This window comes from Theropithecus gelada, chromosome 3 (genome assembly GCF_003255815.1).
Source record: "Theropithecus gelada isolate Dixy chromosome 3, Tgel_1.0, whole genome shotgun sequence".
In the NCBI taxonomy this organism is placed as follows: Eukaryota; Metazoa; Chordata; class Mammalia; order Primates; family Cercopithecidae; genus Theropithecus; species Theropithecus gelada.
In genome coordinates this window covers 97,691,234-97,708,248 of record NC_037670.1, presented here as the reverse complement: position 1 = coordinate 97,708,248, position 17,015 = coordinate 97,691,234, and the positions used below count along the sequence as shown (strand labels likewise).

At 36.6% G+C, this 17,015-nt stretch overlaps 1 pseudogene; it reads right to left on the bottom strand.

Annotated features, from left to right (window-relative positions):
• LOC112621645 overlaps window positions 1-16,302 on the bottom strand; it is a 105,353-nt pseudogene extending 89,051 nt beyond the window's left edge.
• Between the last annotated feature and the right edge of the window lie 713 nt (window positions 16,303-17,015).

Sequence of the window (17,015 nt, the reverse complement as noted above, 5' to 3'; positions counted from 1 at the left end):
CATATTGAGAATGCTTCTCATTTATTCAAGGTACCAAGCTCACACTTAGGGAATAAGTTGGCATAGAGAGCCAATGCTCGGAGGAAATGCTCAGGTAAACTGGACGAGTTACCTGTTACATATTTCTAGCTTCATCAGTACAGAATGCCCTTCCTGACAGACCAAAGATCTTAGCAGATTTTACACATTGCAAACAAAGTAGAATTCCCCAACGTTATGGGAAAAACTTCCTTGGGCTTGGTTTCCTGATCTTAGTATAAAAAATTAAATAATATATACTTACAAAAATTCAAACAGATTTTTTACGAGAATTTGTAGACAAAGTTAATTTCCTAGTAGATGTTTAGTACTTGCTCAAAATTGTTTGCCTGATATTTTAGTCCCTTTGGGCTAATATAACAAAATATCATAGACTGGGTGGCTTATAAACAACAAAAACTCATTTCTTACAATCTGGAGGCTGGGAAGTCCAAAATTAGGGTGCTGGAAATTTGTTGTCCAGTGAGGACCTGCTTCCTCTTAGACAGCTTGCTTCTCACTCTAATCTTACATGGCAGAAAGGGCAAAGGGGCTTTCTTAGGCTTCTTTTATCAGGGCACTCATCCAGTTCTTGAGGGCTCTGCCCTCATAACCTGATCACCTCCCAAAGGGCCCACTTCCTAATACCGTCACTTTAGGAGTGAGGATTTCAACAAGTGAATTTCAAGGGGGACATAAACATTCCATAGTAGTCTGTTTACACACTGCTATAAAGGACTACCTGAGACTAGGTGGTTTATAAAGACAAGAGGTTTAATTGACTCACAGTTCCACATGGCTGGGGATGCCTCAGAAAACTTACAATCATGGCAGAAGGAGAAGGGAAAGCAAAACATGTCTTACAAGCCATCAGGAAAGGGAGAGAAGGAGGAAGTGCCACACTTTTAAACTATCAGATCTCATGAAAACTCACTCACTGTCACAAGAGTAGCATGCAAGAATCCACCCCCATGATCCAATCACCTCCCACCAGGTCCCTCTCTTGACATGTGTGTATTGCAATTCCAGATGAGTTTTGGGTGGGGACACAGAGCAAAATCATACCACATTCAGACCACAGCACTCAAAGACACATATCTGGTTAATCAATAACTTTTGCTGAAACAATACAAATAAGCATTACAAACTTTGTGCTCAGGAATAACCTTTGGAAATTTTATATCAAAATGAGGGAGCTGTTGAGAAAAACTATGCAAAAGTAGGATGAGAGACAAAAGAAAATACATGATGCTCTTTCAATATTATATTGGAGCTGTTTTCACAGGTCCAGTTAAGGGTTATTAAATCCTCTAGGACAATGTACCTGTGTTTGATGTTGTTATTTACTCTTTGATTAACGCTCAAAAAACAAAGAAGTGATATAGTAACTTCTAGATTTCTGTCTGACAGAAAAAATAAACCTGAAGGGTTTGATTTTATTGCTCTGTAAGATATTAATGATTTTTTATATCTAAACTAGAAAACTTATTCTAACATTTCCTTTTAAAAAATACCTTTTAATACTCAGTGTGCTGACAACTGTTTTTAACATCTTCCAAGTACCTTTACTAATGATTTAAATCTTTGATACAGATTCATTCTATACATGTGTGTGTGTATATCTATATATATATATGTATAAGAGTCAAATTTTTATATTTTGAAAAATATACTTTAAGAAGGGGAATTTGGTTTTCTCTCTCCTTTTTTTTTTTTTTTTTTGAGATGGAGTTTCACTCTTGTTGCACAAGCTGGAGTGCAATGGCGCAATCTTGGCTCACCGCAACCTCCACCTCCCTGGTTCAAGCTATTCTCCTGCCTCAGCCTCCCGAGTAGCTGGGATTACAGGCATGTACCACCACACTCGGCTAATTTCGTAATTTTAGTAGAGATGGGGCTTATCCATGTTGGTAAGGCTTGTCTTGAACTCCCAACCTCACCTGCCTTGGCCTTCCAAAGTGCTGGGATTACAGGTGTGAGCCACCGCACCTGGAGAATTTGGCCGTCTAATTTCTATATTGCTTAACATGTTTACATTGATTTTATATTACTTTATCATCAGAAAAAAAAAATGTATGACAAAGAACTAAAATAGATTGTTTTGTGTCTGATCAAGCAAAGCTCCTTTGTGGGGATATGTTAAACTGTCTCATGTAATAATATTTTAAGACAAGTAGATTCTTTTTTTTATTCTTTCATATTCTAAAATATCAATAGCCACAAGGCAGTGAACACAAAGTCCACCTGAAATATCTATGAAATATGTAAGGTACGGAGCTCAGATTCAGCAGTGGCATGCAGTCCCTCCGTTATATGCTCATGGGCACCACTGTTCACTTGCACTGATTAGAAGGAATTTTACCGTTACCCTTCCCAACACTATTGGCCATGCCCTTTTACTAAGTTATATGAACTGAGTCTGTCAGATAATGATGCTCTGCAAGCCACTGATGAAAAACTACAGACAGGCCAATGCTATATGCTAAACTTTCTGAAAATAAAAGCTCTCCACCACTCTCTCACCCTTTTCTAGTCACACACTGAAAATTCCCTTGGACAAAAGAGCTAGATGCCCACCCTTATCCTACATAATATCATATTATACCACAATAAAAGCCAAATTACATAAAAGCAATCACTATTTGCCTAGAAAATAAAGTTGTGTTTATTTTGATGTTATTTTGAGTGAATTATAAAAGAAAGTAAAATTCTAAGAGAAAAAAGATGTATTAGGATTTTACATCAAGTAATGATTCACTAAACAGAAAAAGAAATCTCATTTTTTGCTACATTTCTATTGAATTTGTGAATGGAAGACTGCAGAAAACTTTTTAATCTAAATTCCCTGTTTCAATAAATTTGTCAGTTAAAATTGGATTAGTTAAAATAAGGAAAATTTGGTTTTGAGACTGAGACTTGTCAAATTCAAATAAAACATGTAGCGACAAGTCTCTAAATTTAACTTATTTGGGAGGAAAGAGTTGCAATTCAGGGCATACACACAGGCTACACATGTTGGATGGTCTTCTCTATGTGTGCGGCACAAAGAGGAGATTAGAGGTTTTATAAAAAGGAGACTGTTAGTATCACTATTTGAGAAAATTCATTGGTCAAGTTCTGAGGTACTGGCAAGTTCTGATTGATAAGCAACAGTGGCAGGTAAAACTAGTCTTAGAATCGCTTCAGGTTGTTTCATAGACATTAGATAAACTTGTTTTTGGTTACAGCAGGCAGTTACAACAGCTAGTCTTGCAAAGAGTTATATTCTTGGAGCAATGTGTGTGTGTGTCCTAAGTGCTCTTTCCCCTCAACTCTGTTTTGGCTAAGTATAGTAAGAATGACCCATTTTGTATAATTAACTTTTACAGAGTGTATCCCAGGTTGCTTTTGGGTTTTGACGATTTTTGCTAGTAATCTTTTTCCTTGCTATTAGTGCAACTTGTGGCAAACATTAGAGAAATGTTAACATTTTACCCAAGAAGTACTTTTAGGCCCAGTGAACTTCTATGAAATTGCCTTCATATAGCATTTAAAAGTTTGAAGAAAAACACAAGATAATTGTGTGTCCTACCTCAAAAGTATTGACTTAGGAAGGGAGAGTGGGCTGCGTTGAACAATGAGATTATAATACATTGTTAATGCTTTGGAAGTATACATTTGCTATGATATTTCAAAGACACTGATGTCATCTACAAACTTAACCTGTTTCTAAAGGGCTATACATTTCTGAAATACATCTTCATACTTAGGAGTCCTTGTTGGGAACTTTAGAGAAGAAAGCTATTAAACTATGAGAAGATTAACTTAAATATTATAATCCATTAGGTGTTTGGATAAAAACACCTGTGTTCATTCTGACAGACTCATCAGAATGAAATGTTCAAAAATATTTTGTGTGTGAAAATCTAAAGACTGATATGTCATTGGACATTTATACTTTTGCTCCCAGCAGGACACTATCACAGACATTTTTATATAGCCAAGATTAGGAAATCTCCCACCCCTAAGAGCAACAAGCACAAAGAAGCTGATGGGAAGCCCAGTTGTATTCTCATATAAAATAGAGGGACAAGTGCTCTTCCTCAACTCCAAAGGGAGTCCTTCAGCAGAATGCGTTCACTTGTCTTTCATCATATTTCTCTGTTGATTGCAAATGAGCTGTAAATATTTCTGTTTCTTTACTTCTCTGTCTTCCCCTTGACGAGTGCTGGCTTCATTTAGCCATTTGGCTTGAATGAGTTTGACAAAAAATGAGCTATGTATTTTCTGCAATCTACTTATTTCTAGCCAGATTTTTTAATTTTGTGAAATAAAATTTCAAGTAAAAAATCTGCCTTGTGTGGCTTAACTAATTTATATTCATGAGTATGTGTAGATAATTTTATTTGGAAGTATGCCTTCAATGTAAAGAAGTAGCTCTAGCTTAAATGTAATGCTATTTTAGGGGGGCAGTTCCAAGATGGCCGAATAGCAACAGCTCCAGTCTACAGCTCCCAGTGTGAGTGATGCAGAAGACAGGTGATTTATGCATTTCCAACTGAGGTACTGGGTTCATCTCACTGGGGCTTGTTGGACAGTGGAGGCAGGACAGTGGGTGCAGCCCACTGAGTGTGAGCTGAAGCAGGGCGAGGCATTGCCTCACACAGGAAGTGCAAGGGATCAGGGAATTCCCTTTCCTAGCCAAGGGAAGCAGTGACAGAAAGCACCTGGAAAATCGGGTCACTCCCACCCTAATACTGCGCTTTTCCAACAGTCTTAGCAAACGGCACACCAGGAGATTATATCCCGCTCCTGACTCCCACACCCATGGAGCCTTGCTCAAGGCTAGCACAGCAGTTTGAGATTGAACTGCAAGGCAGCAGCGAGACTGGAGGAGGGGCACCCAGCATTGCTGAGGTTTGAGTAGGTAAACAAAGTGTCCAGGAAGCTTGAAATGGGTGGAGCCCACCACAGCTCAAGGATGCCTACCTGCCTCTGTAGACTCCACCTCAGGGGGCAGGGCATAGCCGAACAAAAGGCAGCAGAAACCTCTGTGGACTTAAATATCCCTGTCTGACAGCTTTGAAGAGAGTAGTGGTTCTCCCAGCATGGAGTTTGGGATCTGAGAATGGACAGACTGCTTCCTCAAGTGGGTCCCTGACTCCTGAGTAGCCTAACTAGGAGGCAATCCTCAGTAGGGGCAGACTGACACCTCACACAGCCGGGTACCCCATCTGAGACGAAGCTTCCAGAGGAATGATCAGGCAGCAACATTTGCTGTTCAGCAATATTCACTGTTCTGCAGCCTCCACTTCTGATACCCAGGCAAACAGGGACTGCAGTGGACCTCCAGCAAACTCCAACAGACCTGCAGCTGAGGGTCCTGATTGTTAGAAGGAAAACTAACAAACAGAAAGGACATCCACACCAAAACCCCATCTGTACGTCACCATCATCAAAGACCAAAGGTAGATAAAACCACAAAGATGGGAATAAAACAGCAGAAAAGCTGAAAATTCTAAGAATCAGAGTGCCTCTCCCCTACCAAAGGAACGCAGCTCCTCACCAGCAACGGAACAAAGCTGGATGGAAAATGACTTTGACGAGTTGAAAGAAGAAGGCTTCAGATGATCAAACTTCTCTGAGCTAAAAGAGGAAGTTCGAACCCATCGCAAAGAAGCTGAAAACCTTGTAAAAAGATTAGACGAATGGCCAACTAGAAGAACCAGTGTAGAGAAATCCTTAAATGACCTGATGTAGCTGAAAACCATGGCATGAGAACTACATGGCAAATGCACAAGCTTCAGTAGCCAATTCAATCAATTGGAAGAAAGGGTATCGTTGATTGAAGATCAAATGAATGAAATGAAGGAAGAAGAGAAGTTTAGAGAAAAAAGAGCAAAAGGAAATGAACAAAGCCTCCAAGAAATATGAAACTATGTGAAAAGACCAAATCTACGCCTGATTGGTGTACCTGAAAGTGATGGGGAGAATGGAACCAAGTTGGAAAACACTCTGCAGGATATTATCCAGGAGAACTTCCTCAACCTAGCAAGGCAGGCCAACATTAAAATTCAGGAAATACAAAGAATGCCACAAACATACTCCTTGAGAAGAGGACCTCCAAGACACATAATTGTCAGATTCACCAAATTTGATATGAAAGAAAAAATGTTAAGGGCAGCTAGAGTCTAAGGTCAGGTTACCCAAAAAGGGAAGCCCATCAGGCTAACAACAGATCTCTCAGCAGAAACTCTACAAGCCAGAAGAGAGTGGGGGCCAATATTCAACATTCTTAAAGAAAAAAAATGTCAACCCAGAATTTCATATCCAGCCAAACTAAGTTTCACAAGTGAAGGAGAAATGAAATCCTTTACAGACAAGCAAATGCTGAGAGATTTTGTCACCACCAGGCCTTCCCTGCAAGAGATCCTGAAGGAAGCACTAAACATGGAAATGAGCAACCAGTACCAGCCACTGCAAAAACATGCCAAATTGTAAAGACCATCGATGTTAGGAAGAAACTGCATCAACTAACGAGCAAAATAACCAACTAACATCACAATAACAGGGCCAAATTTACACAAAACAATATTAACCTTAAATGTAAATGGACTAAATGTCCAATTAAAAGACACAGACTGGAAAATTGGATAAAGAGTCAAGACCCAACAGTGTGCTATATTCAGGAGACCCATGTCACATGCAGACACACATAGGCTCAAAATAAAGGGATGGAGGAAGATCTACCAAGCAAAGGAAAACAAAGAAAGCCAGGGGTTTCAATCCTAGTCTCTGATAAAATAGACTTTAAACCAAAAAAGATCAAAAGAGACAAAGAAGGTCATTACATAATGGTAAAGGGATCAATTCAACAAGAAGAGCTAACTATTCTAAATATATAGGAGCACCCAGATTCATAAAGCAAGCTCTCAGAGACCTACAAAGAGACTTAGACTCCTACACAATAATAGTGGGAAACTTTAAACCCCACTGTCAATATTAGATCAATGAGACAGAAAATTAACAAGGATATTCAGGAATTGAACTCAGCTCTGGACAAAGCAGATCTGATAGACATTTACAGAACTCTCCATCCCAAATCAACAGAATATACATTCTTCTCAGCACCACATTGCACTTATTCCAAAATTGACCACATAGTTGGAAGTAAAGCACTCCTCAGCAAATGTAAAAGAACAGAAATCACAACAAACTGTCTCTCAGACCACAGTGCAATCAAACTAGAACTCAGGAATAAGAAACTCAATCAAAACCGCTCAACTACATGGTAACTGAACAACCTGCTCCTGAATGACTGCTGGGTACATAACAAAATGAAGGTAAAAATAAAGATGTTCTTTGAAACCAATGAGAAAAAAGACACAACATATCAGAATCTCCGGGACACATTTAAAGCAATGTGTAGAGGGAAACTTATAGCACCAAATGCCCACAAGAGAAAGCAGGAAAAACCTAAAATTGACACCCTAACATCACAATTAAAAGAACTAGAGAAGAAACAGCAAACACATTCCAAAGCTAGCAGAAGGCAAGAAATAACTAAGATCAGAGCAGAACTGAAGGAGATAGAGACACAAAAAACCTTTCAAAAAATCAGTGTGAATCCACGAGCTGGTTTTTTGAAGAGATCAACAAAATTGATAGACCACTAGCAAGACTAATAAAGAAGAAAGAGAAGAATCAAATAGACGCAGTGAAAAATGATAAATGGGATATCATCACCGATCCTACAGAAATACAAACTAACATCAGAGAATACTATAAACACCTCTATGCAAATAAACTAGAAAATCTAGAAGAAATGGATAAATTCCTAGACACATACACCCTCCCAGGACTAAACCTGGAAGAAGTTGAATCCCTGAATAGACCAATAACAGGCTCTGAAATTGAGGCAATAATTGATATCCTATCAACCAAAAAGAGTCCAGGACCAGATGGATTAACAGCCAGATTCTACCAGAGGTACAAGGAGGAGCTGATACCATTCCTTCTGAAATATTCCAATGAATAGAAAAAGAGGGAATCGTCCATAACTCATTTTATGAGGCCAGCATCATCCCCATACCAAAGCCTGGCAGAGAGAAAACAAAAAAAGAGAATTTTAGACCAATATCCCTCATGAACATCGATGCAAAAATCCTCGATAAAATACTGACAAACTGAATCAGCAGCATATCAAAAAGCTTATCTGTCATGATCAAGTTGGCTTCATCCCTGGGATGCAAGGCTGGTTCAACATATGCAAATCAATAAACATAATCCAGCATATAAACAGAATCAAAGACAAAAACCACATGAATAACTCAATATGCAGAAAAGGCCTTTGCAAAATTCAACAGCCCTTCATGCTAAAAACTCTCAGCAAGTTAGGTATTGATGGGATGTATCTCAAAATAATAAGAGCTATTTCTGACAAACCCACAGCCAATATCACATTGAATGGGCAAAAACTGGAAGCACTGCCTCTGAAAACTGGCACAAGACGGGGATGTCCTCTCTCACCACTCCTATTCAACATAGTGTTGGAACTACTGGCCAGGGCAATCAGGCAGGAGAAAGAAATAAAGGATATTCAATTAGGAAAAGAGGAAGTCAAACTGTCCCTGTTTGCAGATGACATAATTGTATATTTAGAAAACCCCATCATCTCAGTCCAAAATCTCCTTAAGCTGATAAGCAACTTCAGCAAAGTCTCAGGATACAAAATCAATGTGCAAAAGTCACAAGCATTCTTATACACCAATAACAGACAGAGAGTCAAACAATGAGTGAACTCTCATTCACGATTGCTTCAAAGAGAATAAAATATCTAGGCATCCAACTTACAAGGAATGTGAAGGACCTCTTCAAGGAGAACTACAAACCACTGCTCAACGAAATGAAAGAGAACACAAAGAGATGGTAGAACATTCCATGCTTATGGAAAGGAAGAATCAATATCGTGAAAATGGCCATATTGCCCAAGGTAATTTATAGATTCAATGCCATCCCCATCAAGCTACCAAGGACTTTCCTCACAGAATTGGAAAAAACGACTTTAAAGTTCTTATGGAACCAAAATGAGCCCGCATTGCCAAGACAGTCCTAAGCCAAAAGTACAAAGCTGGAAGCATCACACTACCTGACTTCAAACTATACTACAAGGATACAGTAACCAAAACAGCATGTTACGGGTAACAAAACAGAGATATAAACCAATGGAACAGAACAGAGCCATCAGAAATAATGCTACACATCTACAACCATCTGATCTTTGACAAATCTGACAAAAACAAGAAATGGGGAAAGGATTCCCTATTTAATAAATGGTGTCGGGAAAACTGGCTAACCATACATAGAAAGCTGAAACTGGATCCATTCCTTACACCTTATACGAAAATTAATTCAAGATGGATTAAAGACTTAAATGTTAGACCTAAAACCATAAATACCCTAGAAGAAAACCTTGGCAATACCATTCAGGACATAGGCACGAGCAAGGGCTTCATGTCTAAAACACCAAAAGCAATGGCAACAAAAGCCAAAATTGACAAATGGGATCGAATTAAACTGAAGAGCTTCTGCACAGCCAAAGAAGCTACCATCAGAGTGAACAGGCAACCTACAGAATGCAAGAAAATTTTTGCAATCTACTCATCTAACAAAGGGCTAATATCCAGAATCTACAAAGAACTCAAACAAATTTACAAGAAAAAAACAAACAACCCCATCAAAAAGTGAGTGAAGGATATGAACAGACACTTCTCAAAATAAGGCGTTTATGCAGCCAACAGACACATGAAAAAATGCTCATCATCACTGGCCATCAGAGAAATGCAAATCAAAACCATGATGAGATACCATCTCACACCAGTTAGAATGGTGATCATTAAAAAGTCAGGAAACAACAGGTGCTGGAGAGGATGTGGACTTTTACACATTGGTGGTACTGTAAACTGTTCAACCATGGTGGAAGACAGTGTGGCGATTCCTCAAGGATCTAGAACTAGAAATACCATTCAACCCAGCCATCCCTTTACTGGGTATATACCCAAAGGATTATAAATCATGCTGCTATAAAGACACGTGCACATGTGTGTTTATTGTGGCACTATTCACAATGGCAAAGACTTGGAACCAACCCAGATGTCCATCAATGATAGACTGTATTAAGAAAAGGTGGCACATATACGCTATGGAATACTATGCAGCCATAAAAAAGGATGAGTTCATGTCCTTTGTAGGGACATGGATGAAGATGGAAACCATCATTCTCAGCAAACTATCACAAGAACGGAAAACCAAACACCGCATGTTCTTGCTCATAGGTGGGAATTGAACAATGAGAACACTTGGACACAGGAAGGGGAACATGACACACTGGGGCCTGTCATGGGGTGTGGAGAGTGGGGAGGGATAGCATTAGGAGATATACCTAATATTACCTCATATAAATGACGAGTTAATGGGTGCAGCACACCAACATGGCACATGTATACATATGTAACAAACCTGCACATTGTGCACATGTACCCTAGAACTTAAAGTATAATAATAAAAAAATGCAGTGCTCTTTTATATTAACAATTAGTGTTATGTTAAACAATGCTAAAAAAACTTACATCTCAATTTTCATGACTTTATCTTATCCCTTGAGGCAAATTCAAAAACAAAAAGGAGAAGTTTCTGATGCATCAGAGAACGTATTTCAACTTAGATTAATGTTTTTTCAATTCAAGCAATAGAGAAAGAGAAAAAAAAAGTCTTCTAAGGAATCAATTGAACCTGAGAATTAATACAAAGAAACATTTCTCTTTTTGTTCTTTAATCACTAGTCATAAAAAACAAGTCAAAGAAGAAGAAAATACACCATGCAAATTACTTCAATGCAATCTGCAGAAAACCTTAGGCTAGTTTGAACAATGGTAGGAATTTTAAAATTGCAAAATCATAATTCCGTAATAATGGTGTTATTTCTCTGTTATATTGTGTTCTCACTCCTGCTTATGGGCAAATGATTTTGTTTAATAATGATTGTTCTTAAAGCATACTTTAAAAGAAATTAGTGCTTTAAAGTATTTAATAACAAATAACCCCAGCTGGCCCTTCCAACATTTTCCCAACCTATTTTTCTGAGGATAAAATAGTTACATGTATATGTATATAAGAAGTCAAAAGTTTTAATTTTAATGACTGTTCCTAGAAGAAATCTAGCATCCTTCTACTTTAAGTTAATCTTACACACTTGTTGCAAATCACAGTAATAAGTGTAGTCAAACTCATATCTGCAACCTAAATATTCTTAGGGCCTAAAACATAATTTGCCTCTTTTCCTTTAGTAAATGACTGTTTTAAATTATATATAAAGTGTTACAATACATGTGTCTTTACATGATATACACATATCCATGCATGCATTCATACATAAGAGAATTGTCAATTTATCTACTGAAAAAAGACGACAGAGAACTGTTAAAATATCTCCTGGAAAAAATGAATTTAATATTTAAATAATATAAACATATTATTTTTGAATAAAATGTTGACGTTTAGAAATAAGTTGATACAATTACTGACTACAATATCAACCATATGGTAGTTCACTAAATATGGATGCATCTTAACTTTTTATCTATTTGGTGCAAAACAGTTTAGTATGCCAACGGCTTTTCTTGTGCAAATCAACCTGATAATTCAGGTAGCAGAAAGTCATTGGTAACAAAAAAAAATAAACTTTTAGTTTAAAAACTGAGAGAAAAAATATTTATTCTTTAATTCATCAAAGGGTAAGTTTTTTAAAGAAATGGATAGGGCTGGGTGCAGTGACTCATGCCTGTAATCCTAGTACTGCTGAGGCAGGCAGATTACAAGGTCAGGAGTTCAAGACCAGCCTGAACAATATGGTGAAACCCCATCTCGACTAAAAATACAAGAATTAGCCAGGCATGGTGGTGTGGGCCTATAACCTCAGCTACTCAGGAGGCTAAGGCAGGAGAATCATTTGAACCAGGGAGGCAGAGGTTGAGTGAGCCAAGATTGTGCCACTGCGCTCCCACCTGGGCGACAGAGCAAGACTCTGTCTCAAAACAAACAAACAAACAAATGAACAGAAATGGATAGGGTAGGATGGAATACACATAAATACAACTTTTAAGGGATCCTCTTTTGACCAAGCTTTTATTACAATCTTAATATTTGTCAAAAGACACCAATAAAAGAGTGCAAAAGCAGTCCACAGAGTGGAGAAAATATTTGTAGTATATACATCTAACAAAAACTGATTTTTTAAACTAAATTTATTTGAGAAACAAACCCTGAAAAATAATGTACAAAAGATTTGAACAGACACTTCACAGAGGATACTATTTAATAAGCCAATACATATTTGAAAAAGTATTGACCTTCTTTAATGTTACTTATTAAATCACTAGAATGACTACAATGTAATATTCTTTCAATAGTATATTAGTAATAAAAATAATCGTATGCAACTACATGCAACAGCATAGATGAATTTCCCAAAAAAATATTGAGAAAAAGAAGGCAAACACAATCGTGTACAAAACGTACAATTCCATTCACATTAGGGACCAAAAAAGGCAGAACTAACCTATGTTTTTGAAGTCACTTAGCATCCTTATGGGGGTGCTAAGTGAAATGGGGTACACAGGGTAGTTTTCTGGTGTTCTGATGATGCTCTGCCTCTTGATTGAGTGCCAGTCATGTGGTTGTGTCCAATTGTTTGAATAGTTACTGAGTTTGACACTTCAGATAAGTTCTTTGCTGATAAATATTATACTTAACAAAGGGTTGAAAATGAAAGATTATCTTCTGGATGCTTCCATTTGAATTAATAAAGATAATTTGGAAAGAACTGTATCTTTCAAAAATTATTAAAATAATTTATGTATAACTCTTACTGTTTCAAAGGTATGTGTATAATAAACTTTTTGAACCATAGGGTTCTTTCCAAATCATTGTCATTCATAATTAAAGTAATTATCAGAGTTGTATTGTACCTATATTTGGTTTTACTTATAAAATATATCAATAGATAATATAGATATAAGCACTATACACACATAAAAAGATTTGAAGGATTCAGAGTGCTAGGCTCCATTATTTACCCTTCAATTCACCTGCATGGCCTCTGATAAAACTCATACTGATCATGGTGTATAATGGTGACCTATTGTAAAGTTATTAAAGAAGTAATATCAATTGAAACTGCTGTGTCTGACATGGAATGGGTTGAATGAGATCAACACAGCCTCTGGTATTTAGTATGCAGAAATTCATTTGGAAAACATATCTTCTTGGTACCCAAGATGGGAGATCAAACAGTTTGCCTTTATATGTTAAGACCAGCAGTACAACTTAAACATAGAAATCTGATTAATTCTACTCTTTTCTGTCTATAGAGACTTTGTATCATAATGTATCCATGTATCTAACATATTCATAGAGATTTTGATTTTTCTTGATATGCCACAAAACAACAAACATGAGCCATATACGGCCTATAGACTATCATATATGCTCTACAATCAATAACACTATATTGCTCCCAATAAGCAGAATGTTGCAAGTATCCTAGGTGTTCTAGTAATTCACTTGCGCCAGAGTGTAAAAGACATTTTTGGGAGCTGGTTTATGGTATTTTCTGAGTCTTGGGGGTACATATCTCTTCCCAAGGGCACATTCAGGGGTGCCCAATTAACACTTTGAAATCCGACATGGTGGGAATATTTATATTTTAAAAAATAACAAAGCTAAAAGTCAAGACCTTTTGTTTTTACCTGGAGAGCTGGCTGTTAAACATTAATTTACCAGAACAGCAATGGACAAATTCTACAAACATTGGGGAGCTTATTGCATTGATTCAACTTAGGGGTAGAGCGTACCAATAGTCTAGAGTGTTCTGGGACGTCCCTTCTAAGATGATGAGCAAGTTTTGAACCTTATTCTTTCTCAGAAATAAGCACAACAGTGTCAGGTCTTCTGGGACTTTTAAAAGTAGCATATAGTTCAGTTGGGAATACTGTTCTGCTTCATTTATCACAAGTTATAAAAGGCTGTTAGTTATAAGTAGGTCCCAGGGGAAGAGAGGGCTCTGAAGCAAGTTCAAACTATGGTTTAAGTTTCCCTGCCAATTGAGCTATATTATCCAAAACTTTTGACAGGGCTGGAGTTTTCCTTGTGAATGGAGATGCTGAATGGGGTCTCTGATAAGACCTAATAGATGAGTTGCAATACAGATCCCTTGGAATCTGGAGCAAAAACATGTTTACCATGACAGAGAAAAAATTCTAATTTGAGAAACATCTCTCCATCTGCTACCGGTCTTTACCAGAGAAAGGTAATGACCACGGAACAATAAGTACCTATGAGTTTGAACGGCCATTCATGAGCTGCATATTATTGAGTTACTAAGTCATGAGTTCATGGATGTTTCAGAAATTCATCGTGCAATGGAAATTGTGCAATTAGGACAGGACTCAAGAAAATTCGAGCAGCATGAGTAAAGTACATGAACTGCCACTGTTCCACCAAGAGACCTGGGTATTAACTCTGCCAGAAAACAACCTTTCTAAAGAAATTCAAATGATTTCTTTCAGAAAAGTGAGTTGAGAAGCACGGAGAGGGAAGTTTATCTTCTCAGGATTTCCATCCCCTCAATGGTCAAAATTCATTCCATGGAGTGTTACTATCCCTGAATTTTAGGCTGCATTATCTGATACTTGGACAGCCACTGGGGAAGTCGGTTCCATGTCATGTGGTACAGTATTCCATCTGGAAGTGGTGGGAGGATCCCAAGATTCTGAGCATCAGTCTCAGATAGGAAGAACATCAATGCAAATGGAATCAGTGGTCATTGTAGAAGCCAGTATAGAAAGCAGCTAAAAGCTCAAGAGTCGGATAAGATTGAAGCAGTCTAAGGATGTGCATGAGACTGCCAGTTCGCATCCTTAAGAAAATTAGTCTTACACAAAAATTTAAAACTCTGAGTATATTTACTTGAAACAAACAAAAACACTGTATGCTTAATATATTTTGGGTATTTTTCAGTGATTTATGTATATTAGATCACTTAATCCCTTTGAAATTCTACGAGGTAGGTACTATGACCTAGAAAGTTTAAAAATAAAAGGAGAGAAAGCTATATGTAAGAAAATTATGAAAAATGAAGGACAGTGAAATAGAAATATTGAACAATGTAGCATGCAAGGCAAAAATGAGTAAATGGGAAAATAAGCCACATGATCATTCAAACAGGTGTGTATATTACGAAGACATAAGAGCTAAAAGCATGTACCAGCAATGGAGCAACAACATGGTATACCTAGTGAACAAGAGTGCAGATTCAATCTAGAAAATTCCACTCAGTAATAATCGACTAACACCAAACAAGAATGGAAAATTATATTCTACATTCTACATAAATCTATGCCCTCAGTATAATTTGATGACAGAGAATGCTGAGATGTTAAAATAACTTAAGAAAAAAAAAATAATTCATCAAATGGCAGCATGTGACCTCTCACACTACCACACTGCTCCCTCCCAATCAATAGGGAACAAAAGCAGATGATGAAAAACTGCAGGGAACCCAGAAGAAATGGCCTGAGTTATTGATTTTTATACTCCCAGTCTTAAAGGAACTTGATCACTTTCTCCCATTTTCATTGCTTTGCAATGATTTTTAGAGCATTGATTTGGTTTTGAACATTTGGTATAATTCCTCTGTGAAACCATTTAAATCTCATGCTTCTGGGGCAGTTCTTTAATAATTTTCTTTATTAGAAAATGTGTCTGTTGAAGCCTCTTAACTCTGTGGGGTAAATTTGGTAATATATATGTCCTTAAGAAATTAACCGGTTCATCTAAGTTTTCAAATTAATTTTCATACAACTCTGCAAAGTAGTCCTGCTAAACTTCTCATGTTTAAATATTTATTCATCCTTATTTCTTATTTTGAATATTTATGCCTTCTGTTTTCTTTGATTAGCTTAGCTAGTGGTTGGCTTGTTTTGTACTGTGAAAGGTATAAAAATACAGGAAAACTAATCCTTTGCTTAAAGGAATAGACCATATGTCTATTGTAAATACATTTCTTCCCATGATTTCCTTCTAGTGGTTTCTGTGTTCTTTATTCTAGAAACTAAAAACATCTATTAGGAATCTATGAAGATGAATCGTTACTTACATTTTTTTTTTGTGCTTACCTTCTAATGACTTCTGTGTTATTTGTTCTAGAAACTCAAGAACATCTGTTAGGAATCTATGACGATGACTCATCACTTCCATTTCTTTTCATGATTACCTTCTAATGATTTCTATGTTCTTTATTCTAGAAATTCAAGAACATCTATTAGAAAACTATGAAGATGATTCGTTACTTACCTAGATCAAAACAGAAAAAATGAAATAAATATCAAATATGTAAAATAGAAATAACCACCATTCATTCCTGATTACAAACCAACGAAATTCTTAGTAAAATATCAGTAGAAGAATATTCCTTAATGTAATACAATTTATCATCAAATGACAAAATAGTTCTGGCTGATGAGAATAGAGACATTTTTATTAAATTGGACACAATAAAATAACTACTATTAGGAATACTTTTGTTTACCTGAAAGTGTTAGCTAGGATAGATTAGAGAACAAAATAAGTGCTAACGTATTTTAAGCAATGTAAAAATTATTAGTCTCACAAAGTAAATCATTAATTCTGAGACTTTTCATGAGTCAATATGCTCTTAAAATTTGATAATTATTCATCTCTGGGGAAAAATGTCACATACATTTTCAAAGTCACAAAATTTAGCATGAAATATAGTTTATCCTTTTGAAATTTAGTTATTCATTTAGTTATTATTTATGTAGTTATTTGTTATTATTGTCATATAATATAGAAACAGTACTACAAAGATATATTTCTTATATACCTTCTTTATTATCAATTGATTACCATTTCAGGAAAAAGGCGAAATTAATACATGTTGT